The following is a 21,632-nucleotide window of genomic DNA, read 5'->3' on the forward strand; positions in this document are numbered from 1 at the left end:
CAAGACCCAACCTCATCAGATCCACGGAGGTGCTGGTTTCTCACACCACTTTCAGGTTCAGAAGGTTCATGACAGGATATGGGATCTGCCTTCCCCAGTAACAGCCTAGAAGGACCTGGTGACACAACTAAAAGTGCACAGGAGTTAATGTGGATTGAAGATTTACTAATGAGAGGTAGAAAACCACAGAGAGCCAGTAGATAAATCCCTCTTCCTTCCTTCCCTTGATGAACAGTTCTGCCCACCTGCAGGTGCCCTGTACAACCAGCGGTTTTCTCTTGAAGCTATGGCTACATTGATTACAAACCATCTGTATTTTCTTTCCTTTCTTCTTTTCCCCATTTATCCTTTTTCTTTACTTTCTCTGTCCTGGGATTATATCCTCCAAAAAAATGTTAGTATATAAGCTTGTCTCAGGCTCTAATTCATAGGGAATCTGGGCTAAGTACCCTGTATATTATTCTTTCTCACTGTCATGTCCACCCTGGAAAGATAATATTATTATCTCCCTTCTACAATGAGGAAACAGCCTCAGAGAGGTGTGCTTGCCCAAATTCACACAACTCACAAGCAAAGAGTTGGAATGTGAATCTAGGTCTTTTTGACTCTAAAGACTCTACTCCTAACCACCACGGTATATACTGTCTCTTGCCATGTGTTTTGGAAACAGGCTTTTACCCTTGTAAAGTGTTCACAGAAGGCTGGTGCCCAAGGAGTTAAATGGCCTTATAGTAGATAAAATTTCTAAGACTTACAATGTACCAGGAATTCTTTAAAAACCTCTGTGCATATTAACTCACTGAATCTTCACACTAATCTTATGAAGGAGCTATTATTATACGTGCTTTACATGTGAGGCACAGAGAAGTTTTATAACTTGCCAAGGGTCTTTCAGCTACTGTGTGGTGTGACCATGGCTGGGCTTAGTCAGTCAGTCTGCGGAGGTCATGCTCTCATGTGCTTCTCCAGAGAGAGTGAATTGAATCATCATGGCACAAGAACAGCAACCCACCAGCAGCACCATCGTTTGTATCTCTGGGCATTCCAGGGAGTAAGACAAATAGCACTGACACAGTGCCCTGTACATCAGCCCCTGGGTGGATTAGTACAAGCTGCACCTGGTAGTAAATGTTTCTGGTGTGTCTGCCATAGATAAAAGAAGGTTTAGGGTAAAAAAGGAATTTTGGAAGAAGAGGCATTATATTTTTTTTAAAGGGTGGAGGTAAATTCATGGTACACGTAAGCTTGGCTTGTGTAAGTCATTCAAAGACAGTAAACTGTGCTAAAAGGAACTATGGAATAACAGGACAAACCTGTAAGAGCAGCATTAAGGGTGAACTGTGGAGAGTTATCCTAACTGTGGGGGATTCTGAACTTCAATTTGATTTTTAAAAATAATTACAGGGAAACACTTCTATAAGGGAAGTTAGGGAATCTGAAAGATTCTACATGAGAAAGTCTGCAGTTATACAGGGTCATAGACTGTAGAGCTGGAAGAGACCATGGAACTGTCTTATAGAAGTCTGTATACACAGTAAGTAGTTAAGGGTTCATGCTTTGGAATGGAGTCAGAGAGCCTGCATTTGATTCATGATCCCACAATTTTAGCTCTATGAACCTGCCCAAATAATTCATCTCCCTCAGTCTTTTATTCTTTTTCTATATACATGATTTAATTATAGCTATTACATAGGTATAAGGTGACTTGACAGTTAATTAAGCTAATGTATATGATGTGCTTAACAATGTCTACCATAAAGTAGTCCATAAATGTTAACTATTATTATCTAGCCATCAATGAAGTATATGAGGCCTGTAGAGGTCATGTGATTTCTCCAAGCAACTGGTTAAAATTCAGGACCTTGACTCTGGGTTTCTATTTCTAGACTGTGTGATATACAAAGATTTGTTAAAACAAAGTCCCTAAACTTAAGGAGCTAGAGAATGAGTATGGTATACAAGAAAGAGTAAAGACTTTTGTGATAGAAACTAGGTTAAAACTCTGGACTTGTTCCCTGTTGCTATCTTATCTGGGCCAGGTATTTGGATTTCTTGTAGTTTCAGCTTCTTCCTTGATAAAATCCATTTATGATGTTACTGTATATCTCATGTACCTATTTAACAATAAATTTCAGGGGCTTTATGTAGTAAGGTCTAAAGCAGAAGATGAAAGAGAAAGGAGAAGCAATAAATTATCAATATCTTGCAGGTATTAATAGGATGAAAGAGAAAGGGGAAGCAATAAATGATCAGTATCTTGCAGGTATCAATGAGACATTCATTATTCCATCATTATTCTTGCATTGATCTATGCTGGCAGAGCCTTCCTAAATAATGCATATGGCCTGGTTCAACTCATCCATTGTGGGCCAGTCATGCCCAAGGTCATTGCAGTTGGAAAGAGACTAAATTGCTGTTGTCTTCTAAGACCTTTGGGATAGTATTAAAGACAGAAAATTTAGAATTAAAGTTTTTTTTTAATTATGAAAAACTTTACACATATGCCAAAATAGAGAGCCTTGAATTCATCATTCAGACACAATAATCATAAATTTTTGTTTCACCTGTATTCCCACTATACTAGATTAAATCCCGGGTCATATATAATAACACTGAATTTTAGTGATGTTCAGAAAACAGGGTTGTTATGGTTTGGCTGTGTCTCCACCCAAATCTCACCTTGAATTATAATAATCCCCACATATCAAGAATGGGTTCAGGTGGAAGATAATTGAATCATGGGGTGGTTTCCCCCATACTGTTCTCATGGTAGTGAATAAGTCTCATGAGATCTAATGGTTTTATAAATGGGAGTTCCCCTGTACAAGCTTTTTTGCCTGCCACCATGTAAGACGTGACTTTGCTCCTCCTTTGCCTTCCACCATGATTGTGAGGCCTCCCTAGCCATCTGAAACTGTGAGTAAATTAAACCTCTTTCCTTTGTAAACTATCCAGTCTCAGGTATGTCTTTATTAGCAGTGTGAGAATAGACTAACACAAGGGTTCAGGTGCAGCATTCCATACCTCCCTCCTGGTACCAGGCCAGGGAGTTTCCCCAGTTGTACAACCCAAGGGATGGTAATGGTTACATTGTTGATCACTTCTGAGAAGCTCCTTCTTCTCTGGTCCCTTCAGAACCAAAGTCTACCTCTTCTTCAGTGCTGTAATTGAGGTTTTCATGACACTCTGAGGCACAGTAATTTTTCTGAAACTCTCTAAGATCCATGTCTACTTCCGTATATACCCAAAGCATTCACTCTCTCCAACTCAAACCTGGGAACTGGGATATAGGTTTCCTCTCTCGGATAGCCATCTAGGTCACTGCTTTCCCTGCTTCTCTCCTGGCCTTCCTTCTTCCACCTTTCCCTTTTAAAGAGTCGGTGAGTGGAAAGAGGGATTGTTAATGAAGGGAAGACCTGCTGTATTTCATGAAGCCTGTCCCAAATATCCTATCAATCTTGGAGTTCACAGAATTTCCAGTCTACCAGAAGAGTCTCCTCAGCTATGTTCTACTTTTGGATCTATCATATCTTTCCCCTGTGGCAACGAGTTCAGGACCTGTTATCTCTGCAAATGGAGTGGAAAATATGAGGAGAAGGGAAAAAATTAATATTTCAAAAATGTTGTCCTGCTGAAGATGGGTTTAAAATTCTGTGACAGAAAGAAAGCCAGTGTAGCAATGTTCAGAGCCCTGCAAGATGCAGGTGGTAATACAGGTGCCTGTAGTCTGAAGCAGATAGACCTAGATTGTAATGCTTTTTTACAATTCAAGGTATTTTGTATCACTCCCTTAGTTTCCTCATCTGTATAACGGGGATGCTAACACCTACTTAAATGTGCGATTTTTTTTTTTTTTAACCTGCAAATAATGAACAGATGTTCTACTCATAAAGTCTACTTTCCAAAAACAGTTAGAAGCTTTTTAAAAGAAAACCACACAATACATTTTAAAAGGCACTGGGATTCCTCTGCTTCTCAGTCATTGCTAGGCTAGAAAAATAAAGCCTGTTCTACCAGGAATCACAAGTTAGAACTGAGTATTCTCCAAAGTGGAAATTATAGGGTATAGTGCCATTTCAGGCAGAGATTATTCAGTTCTCATTTACAACATCCACAATTACCTATCAGAATGGCTAAACCAGGTAACTAGGTCAAAACAGTCCAGTATAATTAGGCCCCATCAAACGATGTCATTATGCTGTTCTAAGATGCTAATAAACCAAAACAGGAAATACTGAAGTCAAAATAAAAGATATTCAACCCTGTCATACAAATTGTTTGTTCCTTGCTGTATCCCCCTGATTTTATAACATTAATAAATGAAATATTTTACTGCAAAGATTTTATTTTATATCTCACTAGCCATGAATTTTTGTCATTAGTTACTGTATAAATGCTGCCTTGTGACATTATCCAAATGGCATGACCATTTTATGCCCACAATTCACTTCTATAGTTATAAACAGAATTTTCATGATTTATGTAACTACATCTCTCAATGAAGATTTAACATTGAGATGCAATCTAACATTTATAATAACTGATGTTTTGTAGACAGTAATGTAGGAAATACATATTTTATCACTTTTCATCTAAGTGACCTTATGTAAAAAAAGAAAAACCAATAATTTAGCAGTTCCAAATCTCCAAAGGACATTTTCAAGTGTACATATAGAAATAGTTACAGTGAGATTTTTAAGAAGCATCTTCCATGTCCACATCTTGTTGTAATGGCTGTACCATTTTCTCTTCCAGCTGCTTTCTTTGCCTGCCAGAGGGGCTCCGATGAGATGGATGTTTTGCTTGACTTCTTTAATATATCCTGAACTTTCTGTAGCTCTATTTTTCTTCAATCTGTTCATTGTAAAGTTAGCTTGGCGTTTCTGTTTGATCTCTTCAACTGTCTTCATTGCATCAATAGTTTTATTCCATAGCTCTCACTGGTATTTGATAGATTCCTTTCTATATTTTTCATATTTAAATGAATTATCCACTGTAAGCTTTTCACCAGCTGCTTTCTGGAATGCTTTAGTCCACATGACCTTGCAAGAATTGCGCTTCTTTTTAAAGTTTTAATGACATTTAGATTTACAAAATCTGAACACCTTGAAGTTCTTGTGGATGAACATCATGCTGTGGTCAGGGTGGATCGGCCCCAAATAGAAATAACACTTCTCCATACACATGTTGAACCCGTGTGGATCCCCACTGACCAAACACCAAGCTTGAGAGGTGGTAAATATGTGATTTTTTAGCAGACAAAATAATGTGCTAATCTTAGTGCTTGTTACAGTGCTTGTTACACCTAAATAACATTAGGTATTATTACTATTGCTATCACTACAGGTGCTTTGAAAATGAGAATGAGTTCTCACTAATGTCATAAGGGAATATTTCTTAGTTTCAGAAAGTGGGCTCAAATTGGGTCTTGAAAGGTGCGTACATCTTCTGTAGGTAAATATGGGGGCATATGGCAGCAAGAGCATTCTGCGTAAAAGAAAAACATGTTCCACAGGGACAATAACCAAATATCTTTCTTTTATCACACAAAGCTATCAGCTACTAAAAATATCAACTAAAGAAAGAATGAGTTTTTTTTCATATAAGTAGATCCCCCACTTATTACAAACAAAATACATGGTTTCCAGAAAATATTTAGAAAACTTAGACAAACTTAGGCAAATTAAATGAAGAAAATTCAAACTACTCAAAATGTCAAGATATAATTGTTATTAAAATTAAAACATTTTAATTGTGGCAAAACATACATAAAATTTACCACCTTAACCATTTTAAGGGTGCAGTTTAGCAGCGTTAAGTACATTTGTATTGTTCTGCACACAGTCTCTAAAAACCCTTTTCATCTTGCAAAATCGAAACTCTGTACCCATTGAACAACTCTCCACTCCGCAGTCCCTCCAGCCCCTGGCAATCACCATTCTACTTCCTGTATCTGTGATTTTGATGATTCTAGGTACTTCGTATAAGTGGCCTCATATGGTACTTGTGTTTTTGTGACTGGCATATTTCACTTATAATTGATTTCTTACTAGTTTTGTTACCTGTTTTTGTATGGAAATGTTTAGATCTGCCATTGTTTATTTAATCATTTCCCCACAGTGGGACAGTTAGGGGCTTACATTAAAAAATATTATAAATAACCTTGCAACTATTATCCTTATTGGAAATCTTTAGGCCCCTACATTGTCAGCTCTTTGGGATAAGTTTCCAGACATCCATTTGCTGGGTTATAGGGTATGCTCACTTAGTCTCTTGATAAATACTGTCACCTTTTCCTTAAGAAATGTAGTAGCAATCTTGATTCCTACCAGTGTTGTGAGTGCTGATTTCCAAGTCTCTTTTACTTTTCTTTTTTTTACCACTTAAATTGGGACTATTTTTGATCCTTCATCAGTCATTGCTTAAAGCCCGGTGAAGTGCAGACTTCACAAGGGATATACCATAGACCTACTATAGCCCAAAGGGCTAGAAATCAAACTGAGAACTTCATGCTTCAAGAAGTTCAGGGCAGCTAACTTAATCCTGCTTAACCACGAAATCCTAGGTTCTTGGCTTAGGATTCCCTCAGTCTTTGAACGTACAGAAAATCCTGTTATTTAGTGGCCTAAGGATATTGCTTGCATTGACTGAATCCACCCTGTCATTGTTCCTCAAATTAATTCCTAGCAATACTGTTGTTAGAAAAACTCAGCAAAGAATTTAATTCAAGTTAAAATGCCAACATGAGAGAAAATCACATCTAACCCAACATATCACAGCAACCAAAAAGAACCAGTCTACAAGTAACTTTCTCAAAGTTTTATCTGGGAAGGTACTTCATTAAGAAAAGCAGTATATATGCACACTAATAACCTATGGTTAGATTTTTTTTTTACTGTGTCATGGTACAATAATATATCTAAACACACATACAGACACTGAATTTTCTTGGTTAAATGTCAAGTGCAAATTTATCACATAAGGAGGGTTTGCTCATTATGGCATTTCCTAAATAATCAGTTTTAGGAGATTTAGCAAGTAATAAGAAATTAGTAAGCTTGAAGAGCAACAAAAACATGGCATCTGGAGATTAGATTGAATGGAGCACATTGTTGAGTAAGCTGAATAATGTAGAAGATACTGTAAGTGTCCAAAAACTTGTTAGAGGGAAATATCAACTAATATCTAATTTACACTTGTTTTATAATGCACACACATGGGCACAAGCACATTAAAAAGAAAAGACGTCAGGAAAACATTGGAACAGTATTGGTCAAGATACCATTTCCTTTCCAATCTGTACCATGAGTTTCTGTAAGGGTAGGCATGAATTAAGTTTTGGGGTTTGATAGTTCTGAGCAGTGATTTGGTCTTGTCATAACTGGTGATTTCATTCCCTTTGGCTTGTGTCTGTCTGTAAAACCTTATTTATGAAATTCCACTTGACTTTTCTCCTATCTTCCTCTTTTTATTGTTTGTCACGTGAAGACAGATTCACTGGTGTCAGCACCCCTGACTTATAGTGAAAGCTGAATGTAGGCATATCCTGGCTTGGGGTATGATGGTGAAAGCAGGGGTGATTGGGGACTGGAGAAGAAACTTTGAGCATGTATTCTCAACTAGGGCAATCTTGCCCCCAGTGGGGTGAAACTTGGTTGATGAAACTGGGAGGCAAAAATACCTTATTCTTTGTGCATAGGCACAGATATACAGCGTATCTACTGCATTAAAACATTATGAGAGTGATGATTAGTAAAAAATGTCTAAAAGGCTGGTGGGAGGTGGAAGCCGTAATGAAGAAAGGTTAAGAGGTAGTGAATGAGAGGAAAGTAGTTCTTTACAAGGCACTCAGCTGCCTAGAAATGACCCAATTTAAGAACCTCTCTTCTTAAAAAGGGAAATATTCATTTTTAAAGGATATTTCCAATGATAGTCCTTTGGAGTGGAGGTTATAGAATAAGTTTCTCTCATTTTCTTTTCTACCTCTACCTTTCTAGGATTTCCAGCACAGAGTACAGCACAGGATAAAGGTCTGAATCAGAAATGACAGCCTGCTTGTATTTGTGAAAAGTTAAATGTCCTCAAAATGATGACCAGCATCATTGTTGATGAGATGACAATGTAGATTCATTGGCATCTACTACATGTTAGGTACTTTGTCTATGGTTACTACCTAGTTAACATAAAAACCCTACAGAATAGGTATATTATCCCCATTTGACAGATGAGGAAGTAAAGCAGCAATTATGTGCCGAACAGGAATGTGAACCCAGGTCTGTGTGACTTTCAAGGAGATACCCTTTCCACTGGGCCATACCACTCCTCATGAAGCAAACAGTTCAGATGAAGGGTCCCTGGAAAGCCCACTTGTTCCATACAGAAGGTTTTTGTTTCTCTGGAGTTTTGACCTTGGATGCTCCTTTAGGTGCTGTATCCCTCACACTCATCTTGCCCTTCAGGTTGTAATCTTAGCCTGTCCTAAAATGGCTCAAATGTAAATGTCTTCACTTTTTTCATTATCACTTATCTTTAATGAGATGCACTTAAGTTCCTAAATGAGCATCCTTCCATTCTACTTGAATGAACTGTATCACAGAAAAACCAGCATTACCACCCAAGCCAAAAGCCCGCTTTCCCAGAAGCCTGTCACTGTAGATGGGCAGCCGTTATGGTTGATAAGCTGTATCTTTCCTTTTAAGCCCCCAGATGCTGTTTGGAAATATGCAGTTATGTTCTCCTCTATCATATTGGTTTTCCAAGGATCCTTCTTCCTATTTCTTTCTCACTCATAAAAACATTTGGGCCAGGCACGGTGGCTTACGCCTGTAATCCCAGCACTTTGGGAGGATGAGGTGGGCAGATCACGAGATCAGGAGTTTGAGACCAGTCTGGCCGACATGTTGAAAACCCATCTCTACTAAAGATACAAAAAAATTAGCTGGGCGTGGTGGTGCGCACCTGTAATCCCAGCTACTTGGGAGGCTGAGGCAGGAGAATTGCTTGAACTCGGGAGGCAGATATTGCAGTGAGCCGAGATCACGCCACTGCACTCCAGCCTGGTGACAGAGCAAGACTCCATCTCAAAAAATAAAAAAATAAAAATAAAAATAGTATATTTTTTGGTCATATATCTGGTTATATTGATTAACCACAGACCAAACATAAATATTCTCATTCAACAAGAAAAGTTTTTGACTTGCAGCTTGATGTAATGACTGTGCAAGGGAATTTAACACATTCTTTATACCATGAGGCCCTTTAAATCTTATCATTTTAAGAACTGCTCCTTTAAAATGATGCTGTATTTGGCTTTTTTATTCTGTTACTTTCTGCCCAATAAATACTCCACAGTTTTCATTTTTCTCCATGTCATTACTACTCTGTTAGCTGAGCCTTGCACTTGTGGCATAAATTTTATTTTTCCAAAATGAAATGTCAGAAGGTTAAGAGATCAAGCGATCAGCTGCTACATCTTTTTATAACATGTATTCTTCTATTTAAGAGGCAATATTCTAGCCATTGTAAGATGCAAGCAGACTATATTTTCCATCTCCTTCAACCCTGCTTTCCATTATTTTTTAGATAGGGTAGCCTCACAGCTATCAAGGTTTAAGTGGTAGCTCTGACAGTGGAGGTAGCTAGAGGCTGTTCTGAGAGAACATTTATGTACAATGGGAGACTCTTACTCTCCCCTTCCATCCTTTTTTATATGATGGGAAGATAGTTTTCCTGGATATCACAACATTTTGTTATTTTCGAGATAAATAGGAATTTCATAAATATAGATTTTCTTTAAAGCATGTAGATTTGATTCACAAACTGTATAATAAAATAATTATGAACTGTGTAAAAGTATGCTGCTTAAAATTTACTTTCCCATAGCTGTAGAAGGAAAAGGTGGTTTAATTAAATGACAATGCCAGAGCTTTTTTTTCCAAAATGTGTTTAACAACATGGGATATCAAGGATCACCAGATTAAAAAGGCTGGATCTGATTCCAGAATTCAAGTTTATCTTCTTCCAGAACAAGTGTTCTTTCTTTGACACAAAACAACAACAAAAACAACCCTCCCACCATCCACCAAACAAAAACAAAAGTAGTAACAACCGATGTAGCGCAGTAGTTTCCTTATAGATACATTGCATATTTTTCAGTTCTATATTACAAATTTCATCTTATTTCACATTGACCTTATGTATTTACAGATGACCCTGCAATAGATTATATTCAGTGAGTTTGTGATTTTCTTAGCATAGAAGAAAATGCTAAGAAAAATGCTGTAATTTACAAACTACTGATGTGGTTATCCTGTTTCCTTTTGTCTAATGGATGCTGTGTCTTCTTCCTTCTTGCACACAGACTTGCAGAGTTTTAAAGCTGAATTGGATCTAATTTTGTAGATGAGCAAATCAAGGCTCAGTGAATTAAAGTTACACACTTAGTCTAGCAAAAGAACTGGTAGATGGGGAGCCTGAGTCAGAAAATGTGGAGGTCAGCAGAAGAAGACATTTTCTGTGCTGAGAGAGAAACATCCAAGCAAGAATTCAGGATGTTTAAGATGTGTTTAGAAGATGATTGAAACTCAACATGCATGATTTGGTTTCTGTTTTCTGAGAGAAATGAATATTTATGTCCAATATTATTGTACAAAACCGGTATCTGCCCAGGAGTCCGACCCAGATTAAAATCCTAGCTCTGTCTCTTCTTGTGTACCTGCAAGCAAATGGATACATCTAATTTTCAGTTTTCTCATCAGTAAAATGAGGTTAAGTTATATGCCATAGGATTACAGTGAGAATGCAATATAATGTGTGAAGTACTTTGCATTATGAATGGCCCATAGTACATGCTTAACGAGTGACTTTTCATTATCCTTTCTTCTCTGGTTTTGGCTGTACGTAGGAAGACTGTGTGGAATTATGCACAATCCTATAGCATTATCATGGTAAAAATAAGTGACCCACATATGTAAGCTGAAGAGTTAGGTCAGAGAATAAAAGAATAAAGAGGGAGCGTCTTGAACCTAGAGAAAGTGAAGTGCTCTGCAACGTTCCCGTGGTAAGACTTTGATGTAATTTAATTTGTTTAATTAGGGTAGATTTCCAATAAAGGACAGAAGTATTAGATAAACAGGAAAAGAAGAAATCTTTCTGATCATCATGGTTTTATATATTTAAAGAAGTTAAAGCAACATTATTTTAATTGGAAGGATATATGTTAATAGAAACAGAAGGGAGAACATTCATTTAAAAAAATAATTATAACAACCCCAATTCGATAACTTATAATAACATAGTTGTGGTTAAGATTAAGGACTTGGAATCAGACAGATGTGGGTTCACACCCCAGGTTCCCCACATGCTGTGTAACCTGGGCAGGTAAGCAACCTCTAAAACTTGGTATCTGTATAATGGTAATATGTATGAGGTTGAATCACATGAAATTATCACTTTCATAAGTCAAAACCAGTCAAATACTGGATAATTCATATGATTCAACCCAGTAGTGAGAATAAAAAGATAATGTAACTAAAGTTATTACCACAATCACAGGCACTAAGTGCTCCACAAGTGATAGTTATTATGTTAATGAATCCAACAACTGGAGAAAAAAAATGACATCACAATTCCTCCATACAATGGAGTAAGATAAAAACAGTTAAAATCATGACTGTGAAGAATAATTAAGGGTATAAAACTATAATCATAATAAAAACTCTAAATTAAAAACAAGAAGATCTAATATTTATATACAATTTCATCCAAATTTTAAAACATATATGCAAGTCTATTTGTCTGTTTATATAGAAAGCTGTCTGGAAGAAAATATATTAAAAAGTTAAACACAACCCTTGATAAATGATATTAATAAAAATTATATAATAATTATATTATCTTCTTTCCATAGTTTCTTCCCATTTTCTATAAACTCAGACTACTTTTATAATCAGTAAAAGTATGTACTTTTTCCTTCTACCCCTCAAAGTACAAAAAGCTAACAAGAGTTCTTCTATATACAAGAAGAACACCCTATTTTATAAATGCCATTTTGTTATCCACTTTAAAATTTAACAATAAAAATCTTAGGTATTGATTTCGTTTGAGTTCTAATTTCCTTCCGCATAGCGTTTTTGCGTATGGCGCAGGGTTAATGAAAAAACTAAAACATGAGATATCAAGGCAGAGTTATAGAAACAATAATTTAGGCTGTTAAGACTAGGGGAAAAGGTGTAGAGTTTAAGAGTGTGTCATAGTCCAGCCAGACTGCTATAACAAATTACTGTAGACTGGGTGGTTTTCAAACAAACACAATTCACTTCTCACAGTTCTGGAGGCTGGGAAGTTTAAGATCAAGGTGCTGGCTGGTAAGGGCCTGTTTTCTGGTTCACAAACGTCCGTCTCCCACTGTGTCCTCACAGAGCGAAAGTGGTGAGACAGCTCTCTTGGGTTTCATTTCTAAGGGCACTAATCCCATTCACGAGGGCTCTACCCTCAAGACCTAATCACCTCCCAAAGGCCTCACCTACTGACACCGTCACCTTGGGGTGAGGATTTCAACATATGAATTTTGGTGGGGACAAACATTCAGTCCACTGCAGAGTAGTAATTTTAGGTATGGAACTAGCAGGCATCAAAAAAGACTTTTTGACTATTTGTATATTCTTCAAGAATTTTCCTTTCCCAGTTTTGTGTGCCTCTCTACAATTCTGTCTTGGGGGAAACTTTATAGGTGAATCCTAGCATAGCTCCTGAAGGAGACAATTTTAGGAAACTCCTTTGGATGTAGCTTCCAATGGATGTGTCTTAAACCAAAACCTGCCCTTTCACAAGTATATCATGAAAAAGTATAAATGATGCTTCTACAATGCTTGTGTTTATAAAATACTTTGACAAATCTCACCTCACTATGATCTTGCAAGATGAACAGGGCATGAATTATCTTATCCATCTTGCAGAATAGAGAAGAAGATGGGAGGGTAAGTGAATTAGTAGTCTTGTCTCCCACCACTAGAGCACAGTAAGGATTAGAATGAAGACTACTTCTCAAACCTAGGCTTATGTGCCTCTGCTGCGCAGGGCTTTTTTAAGATATGTTTTAGGGTATCTTGTAATACAAATAAGAAATCTTGTAATGTAAAATAAGAACACAGGCTGGGCGCGGTGGCTTATGCCTGTAATCCCAGCACTTTGGGAGGCCCAGGTGGGCAGATCACCGGAGGTTGGGAGTTCGAGACCAGCTTGACCAACATGGAGAAACCCCATCTCTACTAAAAATACAAAATTAGCCGGGCGTAGTGGCACATGCCTGTAATCCCAGCTACTCGGGAGGCTGAGGCAGGAGAGTCGTTTGAACCCAGGAGGCAGAGGTTGCGATGAGCCGAGATCGCGCCATTGCACTCCAACCTGGGCAACAAGAGTGAAACTCCATCTCAAAACGAAACAAAACGACGACAACAAAAAAGAACACAGAGAAAATGGAAAGTAAAAAATGAAAAAAAAAAAAAATAGCAAAGAATAAATGGAAATGGTAATGCCTGATTACTTTTTATGTTACTTCCTGTCTCTGAGCACATAGCAGTTTGAGGCTATAAAATTAATATAAATAGCCAGATCCTGATCAGTGGCTGATGTATAAGCATGGAATGTTTCATTCTTAAAACCACTTGAGGAAAGAGCTTATTGTGTAATTATAGCTGTGCTTCCTGTCTAATACTGTTATAGGCAGAGATGTGGAAGCTTTTTCCTTCAGACACTAAGTACAGAACTGAGTTTTAGGAAAGAACATGTACGCATATTGTGAAAACACTTTACTCTCAGAGTGAGTATTCTCAGCACTAACCCTTTCCAAGCAACTTCAGCCCTTCTGGAGAAATTGTTAAATATTAGAGATAACACTGGACAGTTGGTCAGAAAACCTAAGTTCTTGCCAACTAGAATCCATGAGACAAATAAAAAGACAAGTGATGGAAACTCATGTGGCCCATTTCCTTTTCCGTAAAGTAAGGGGTTTGAATTAGACTAGTAGTTCTTGACTCTGGTGCATGATATACAGCACAGCATTTTACGAATGCTGGTGTCTGATCCAACCTCCAGAGATCCTAATTTTACTGGTCTGAGTAAATTTCTCCAAGTGATGGCGATGCCAGGCAGGTTTAAGAACCACTGGGTTAGGTGACCTCTGAAATGCCTCTAGTTCTGAGATTCTATGTTATTTTGGTTCTGTTTTTCCTTCCAAGAGCAAATCAGCGAGGGGATACAATATTCCACCTCCTGCTTTCCTCCTCTTAGTATAACTTGCTGACTTGTAATCCAGGTAGTGATTTTCAAATTTTAGTGAATAGTAAATAGTTAAAATGCAGATTACTAGGCTTCACTTCATGAAATTCTGATGTGGTAGACCTGGGGCGTTGCCCAGAAATCTATATTTTTCACAAGCATCCACATGATTCTGAGGTCATTGATTGAGAACCAAATTTTGAAAAACACTGTCAAAGGCATGATTTGTGACCTCATGGATAGGATTTTGCCTGGGGAATCTTGGGATCCTGATTCACTCTGGAACACGACTTTGGCTAAATTGAGAAGTAGGTGCAGTGACTCGAAGACCCAAACCTCATAGCTCCGAGCCCCCTCTTCATTTAGGTTTCAATCAGGTAGCTAGGGTGCCGGCTTTCATCAAAAGTTGCTCTGGGGCCGGGCGCGGTGGCTCAAGCCTATAATCCCAGCACTTTGGGAGGCCGAGATGGGCGGATCACGAGGTCAGGAGATCGAGACCATCCTGGCTAACACGGTGAAACCCCGTCTCTACTAAAAATTACAAAAAACTAGCCGGGCGAGGTGGCAGGCGCCTGTAGTCCCAGCTACTCGGGAGGCTGCGGCAGGAGAATGGCGTAAACCCGGGAGGCGGAGCTTGCAGTGAGCTGAGATCCGGCCACTGCACCCCAGCCTGGGCAGCACAGTGAGACTCCGTCTCAAAAAAAAAAAAAAAAAAAAAAAAAAAAAAAAAAAAAAAAGTTGCTCTGAATATTCAAGTAACAATAAGAGGATTAGAATCCAGAGTAGACAACACCTCTTATAAACAAATAGAGACATAAAAAATGATAATGAAAAACTGGGCAAAAGATATGAACATGCAACTCAGAAGAACGAACCCAATGATGAATATGCATTCACCATATCGGGGAAATAAAAATCAATACAAAAAAACCCATGGTATCATTTTCCACCAATCAAGTTGGCAGGCATTTCAAAAGTTTGGTAGTGTCAAGTGATTACTAGGGAAACTAGTGCTGATACAGTCATGGTGTAATACAAACTGGATGAGCCAGTTTAGAAGGTAATTGGGCAGTGCTCTTAACTAAATATGCTCTTTTTCTTGATGCTAAAAATACAATTTTACTTCTTAGTATTAACCTGAGAAATACTGGAACATAAACAAAAATAAGTATGTTCAAGAATGATTTTAAAACAGAAAAATGATAACCATGTGTATCTCCATAAAGGAGCAAGTGTCCAAATAAATTGTGGAAAAATCTTACTAAATATTACACAAGAATGAGAAGAAATGAGGTAGATCCATATGTACTAGCTTGGCAGATCACCTAGACCTACTGCTGAGTGTAAAACCTAGTTACAGAATGGTATTCATCGTGATAACTTGTCTCCAGAGTGGCACTATTAATTGTTTCCCTTGCCATTTCCCCCATCAAGAGGCTGCATGTATTTCTATCCTTCCTTTGAATCTGGGCTGGTTTCAATGAATTCCTGGACCAGAAAAGTGTGGCAGAAGTCATTCTGGGTCTTAAGCTTTGCAGGTTCCACCTGGGTCTCTTGGAACACATTATTGTAACTCTGGCTCCAGGGGGAAGTCATCTGCTCTGTAAGAAGTTCTGTTGTCCTGAGAATGTCACGTGGAGAGGAGATCACAGCCAACCTTGGCTATTCCAGCCATTGATGTCACCCAAGCCCAGGCAATAGACATGTGAGTGAGGCTGCATCCTGGACATTATGGTCCCAGCAGATGCCATGTAGAGGATAGCCACGGTCCTGGACATATGGCCCCAGTCAAACAATTGCAGCCATCCTTATCCTTCTGAGTCACCCAGCTGAAGTTCCAGACATTGTGGAGCAGCCATACTGTTCCTGCTGTGCCTTGCCCTAATTTTTGACTCACAGAATTGTGAGCATAAGAAATGTCAGTCTTTTTACAACAGTAAGTTTTTGTGTGGTTTGTTATGCACTAATAGATAAACAGAACACTCACAATAAGACCATTGTGTTTTAGAAAAAATACTAAAAAATATAAGATACTGTTGTATTTGTGTCGATACATGTATATGTACAATCTAAAAGGACAGACACTAAAATGATGACGGTATTTACTCCTGGGTCAGAGAGGAAGTCAAGCAGGAATGAACATGGCGGTCCTTCAAAGGGACTTTAACCTTACATAGAGTCACGATTCTGCCAGGAAGAGAGACACTACTGGGTTGATTTGAGCAGGAGGGGTTTGATTTCAGGTAGGTGTTTACAAAAAGGACAGGAGGAGCGAAGGTCAGAGAAAGCTGACACTAGTGTTCAGGTGTGCCACTGATTCAGTGAGTTGCAGGAAAAAACCTGGGATGGCCCCCCTGCTTGGAGGGGGAATGTCTGGAGGCTGTGGCAGAGCCTCCTAGCTGTGGGAACCTGGACACCTGCCCTCACTGCCGAGGAGCAAGGATCTGAGTTCCTTCTCCCTTCTGCTTTCAAGCCTGGGCTGAGTGCCACCTATTGATGAAATTTAACCCACCAGTTGTGGAGGTTTAGGGGTTTTCTTTAGAGCCTAGTGGAAGTCCACAGGGAGGAGGGCTCACAGTAGCTGCTTTACTCCTTTCCTTCATTTGTAGTGTTTTGTCACACGTGACAGATGACATGTTCCCAGTACAGTGGATGTATGCATTATTTTACCTACTTTAACAAAAATCATCTTTTCCAATGGATCAGTGGCTTAAAAGAATTCCTACAAAGCAACTATAATACTAATAGTGCAAGCATAGCTGATCTGTGAGAAAATGGTAGCACTGACACTTTTTTTACTCGAACTTTTTTACTAGAACTTTTCCTTCCACATTATGAAATTCAAAACAATGATAATCAAATCTTATATTAAAAAATTTAAAACTGTTAAACACACTCTTTGAAATATAGGGGGATGCACATACTACAACATCTTTCTCTGGATCTACTTTTTCTAACTATTATACCCATTAAAACCAAGAGTCCAAGCATCCAAGTAAATTCAACAAAGATTTAGACCTTTGAATTACAGTAAGCCAAGAAAAAATAATAGGAAAACAAGGTGGTTTTGTAGCATTAAAAGAAGATGTACAATTATTTAGAATATTTTTATCACATCTTTAGCTCTTTTAAAACTCTATTCTTATATATTTCAAAATGTTTCTAAATACTTACCTATAAATAAGTTATGAACATGGACATAAATGTTCAATCATATTGAAATCACAAATTATAATACAGCAATCAAAAATATTTCTGTGCCATTATAAAGGAAATAAAACATATAATTATTTAAATACATTTAAATTTCATCTTCATTTCATAATATCCATTTTCTATTTTCAGTCAATATTAATACATATACATATTTGTAGTTATAAAAAGTATCTGTATATTAGGGATGAGTGCTTGTATGTTTCTTTTGCTGGAGTACAAAATCAACTTGTTTGAAGATCTATTCTAGTCCATGAAAATGCCTGGTTGTGGCCTAGAATATAATAGGTGGATTTCTTTGATGTTGTTTAGGCTTCATTTAAATGCAAGTAGGCGCTTCTCCAGGTTGGAGTGGATGCCCACCATTGCACTCGTGCGTGTGTGTGTGTGTGTGTGTGTGTGTTTGTGTTCTACAGAGTGTACAAGAAAACAGACAAACAAAAACAAATTCAATTTAGTTATTTGGTTAGCAAATTCAATTTTCTGATTAACTGTACTCAAGTCATGGTGAGGGGATAGAGAAGTAAGACACTGGATTCCTGCCTCAAAGGAGGTTACAATGTCACTGTCATTGGGCAGAAAGTCATAAACAAGCACATGTGTGGCATAATAAAGATATTTTATATCTTTATTATAAGTGTGTGTTTAGTCTAGAGAGGGTAAATATATTGAAAGCTATGAGTTAGAAACTAGACTCAGGCTAGTTACACAGTGTTGCATGTTGCTTTCCTCTATAAACATAATAACACCTCCCTATACACCTCACAGATCACTGCAAAGTTAAAATAAAAGTTGAGAACCTAATGTAACATATACAAATAACAGGAATTATATTTTAGCTTAGAAATCTACTTTCTTTTAAAGGTTTTAGTTTGATTTTTTTTCTTTCTTCCTGCACATGGAAATGATGATGGTTGGATCCCTGTTTTAAATCCAGGCTTAGTCTATTGGAGCTTTTGGAGACCTTAAATTTTAAGCTATTTCTATGTAAGATGGGGTGGCAGTGCGGGATATCTTCTGCTCATGAGCTGAGCACACTTTAGGTTTCTTTTGAGAATTGTTATTTTTTTACTTCTTTAAAGATTGAGGGAAAACTCTCCTAATAATGCATGTTAATTAATTTATAACTCTTCTTGTTTTAGAAAAAGTTTTCAAAAGGAAAATATTGAATAAGCTGGGGTTTACTGACCTCTGATGGCTGGACTTAAAATTGCTACTTTTATCATGCTACTTAAGATGAGGATGTAAAGTTCTTTCTGGAAACTGCCCAAGTCTAGGTTGTAAGGCAGTCAAGAATCACCATACAAGAAGAGGGAGACCACAGGAGGTCAATTAGTTAACCTTTCTTTTCTCAGGCAGGATTTATTTAGTTAATTTTAGGCTGAGGCTTTGTTAAATCAATGGTAATTTATTGAAAAACACTTCAGTGTGTAAGTCAGAGTATTTCTGATCAGAAATCCAAACTCCGTAAGTGGTTAATTAGCATTTAAAACACTATCCAGAAATGCGCACTAGAGAAATGGCTGACTACAGCATTTCAAATATTGCTATCTAAATCTGCAATAGAGTTTGTTAATTAGCATAGTGATATTTAGAACAGTATTTCTTTGGAGATCTGAAAGCTTCGGAGAAATGTAGTTGGCTGGAAATATTGTATAGGCATCTTAGCTCCTGCATGAACAGGGTGTAAAAATCTGACAATAAATGTACATGGAGCAGAATTAAGTCTAAGCCTTGCTTTCATTATAATGTACCTGGTAGCAAAGATATAAGGGAGCAGATAATAGCTCTCACCTACTTCTAATATTTGGAGGCATCCAGAGTCACCAAAGAGAAACTGACTATTGTGAAGTGGCTAGATTGGCTTAGGTCATCCATCATATTCCTAAACCTTTATAGAAGAAATGATTACAAAAGCTGATTTGTACCATTTCCCTATGTTTTATACCATATTTCATCAGGATATTCCTCCTAATTTTCACCCCAAATCACATGTGTTGTAATTTAAGCATAGTCCCATTGAATACAGATAAGGAGAGAAATGAACTATCCCCAGCCAATATTATATTTTTCCAGTAGAATTAGTTTAAAAAATATATCCATGGCCAAAGACACTTAATTTGAATAGTAGTTAAGAAGATGATATTGCTTTTTGCATGGCTAAATATAGCTGGGAAGTCGTTCAGATGTCCTAGGGGACACTACTGATAGCCTAAAATGCAGTCATCATTTTGGTACACAAGAAGCTTGTATTATGTCAGTGTCACTGTTCTGTCAATTTACTGGAAGGGAAATAGCAATAATAAACTTGACATATTTTATAAAAACTTTGTTTCATATAAATAAGTATATACTTAAAACTGGATTTATATCATATTTTTTTAAAAAATGGACTCACACTGCTTTGAAACCGGGATCCAGTACTAACAAGTTGACCTTGAAGGCCAAGATTAGGTCTCAAGGGATCTCGTGACCTTGTCTCCACTCCTTTCCCCTAATTTTGTCTTCTCTGCCGTAGCCTCCCTAATTTAACTTAGTAAAGTCACATGAGGTTCTTACAATGTCTTCAAGCAAGGCAGGAGTAACCACAGCAAAGACAGGGGAGACCAATTCTGCTGCCATGCTAAGCTGCTTTTGAGGCAGCCCCCAATAATCCCCACCTCCTGGTATTTACACCCTCTCCTTGTGTGTGGGCTGGGCCTAGTGACTCACTTATAATCAATAAAATATGGAAAAAGTGGTGGAATGTCATTTCTGAGATTAGGTTAAAAAGAGATTGTGACTTCTGTCTTGGACAACCTCTCTGGCTCTTTTGCTCACTTGTTCTAGGGGAAGCCAGCTGCCATGTTGTGAGTTTCCCTTTGGAGAGATCCATGTAGCAAGAAACTGATCTCTCTGGCTAACAGACAGTGAAGACCCAAGGCCTGCCAACAGCCTTGTGAGTGAGCTGGGAAGTGAATCCTTCACCAGCTGAAACTTGAGCTAACTATAGCCCCAGCTACAGCTTGATGGCCACCTTGCAAGAGACCCCGAGTCAGAAGCACCCAGCTATGCTGGGCCCAGATTCCTCACCCTCAGAAACCACGCCATAATGAGTGCTTGTTGTTTTAAGCTACAAAGTTTAGGGGTTTTTTGTTATGCATCAGTAAATAACTAATGTAACTGCTAAAGGAGACTTAGGAAGTTTGGGGAATTCCAAGTGCTCAGAGTCATCTAAACCCAGCCAGCGATCCTATTCCAGTTCTTAAGCTTTAGTTTTCCCAGTCAATCTCTTTATATTTCACGGAAAGAGCCTGATGAGTCTCCAAATTTAACTGAATTTCTAATTCTGTACTCTTCAGGATCATATTCTGATTGATTTTCGTGTACATAGCCCATGGTTATGAGAGATTTGTTGAGACCAGTCAAAGGAGGAGATTCTGGTTTTCTGACCATGTTTTAAAATGAAAATTTAAAACCTTAGCTTGTTGTCTTCTAAGCTCTTTAGGATGGTTGTTGTATTCCCCATTCCCACTTTAATGGCTAGATAATCTTGTAAAGCCATGCTGGCAATAGGCACGCCATCCTAGCAAACCACAGGTGATATAATTTAAACAACCATCTTGCAAACACATGGACTACAGATGTCTCATTTTTCATGGTGTCCAGACAATCCCTGTCTTCCAATCCAATCAGATCTGACAATTAATTCCACATTTCTATCCTTGAGAGTCTAGTCCTTGCAACTGCTTCTGGTAAAGCCTGTCTGTGTTTAGTGCAGGCATCAGTAATCACCCTAGGTATTTACAGCAGAAAGAGATTAAGACAGGGTATAAGGTGCTTAAAAATTATTGGAAAGTCTGAGGAAATGGAAGCCAGGAGGCACTGCTGGAACTATGGAGTTCAAGAACAGACTGGGCTATTTATTGCTTAACTTAGTCATTCATATATGCAACACATATTGATTGAATATCTGTTAAGAGCCAGGTACCCAGGTATTCTAGGCTCTAGGTGAATACAACTGAAAAGCCCTGTAATCTCATGGAGCTTATATTATAAATAGAGATATAGCTGCTTTATAGGTTGATGTGAAATTAAAGAGCAGAGGTTTGGAGGGGTTCCTTAAGATTGGGTATTCAGGGAGATTGCTTTTGAGAGGGTGA

At 37.9% G+C, this 21,632-nt stretch overlaps 1 protein-coding gene and 1 pseudogene across 1 annotated transcript in view; both read right to left on the bottom strand.

Annotated features, from left to right (window-relative positions):
* The window catches only part of PPM1H (protein phosphatase, Mg2+/Mn2+ dependent 1H), a 1,465,797-nt gene that overhangs the window by 420,971 nt on the left and 1,023,194 nt on the right, over positions 1-21,632 (bottom strand). The gene's annotated exons all lie outside the window — the stretch shown is intronic.
* Positions 4,696-5,186, bottom strand: LOC126930872 (probable ribosome biogenesis protein RLP24; annotated as a pseudogene).

Source organism: Macaca thibetana, chromosome 11 (assembly GCF_024542745.1).
Source record: "Macaca thibetana thibetana isolate TM-01 chromosome 11, ASM2454274v1, whole genome shotgun sequence".
NCBI classification, from domain to species: domain Eukaryota; kingdom Metazoa; phylum Chordata; class Mammalia; order Primates; family Cercopithecidae; genus Macaca; species Macaca thibetana.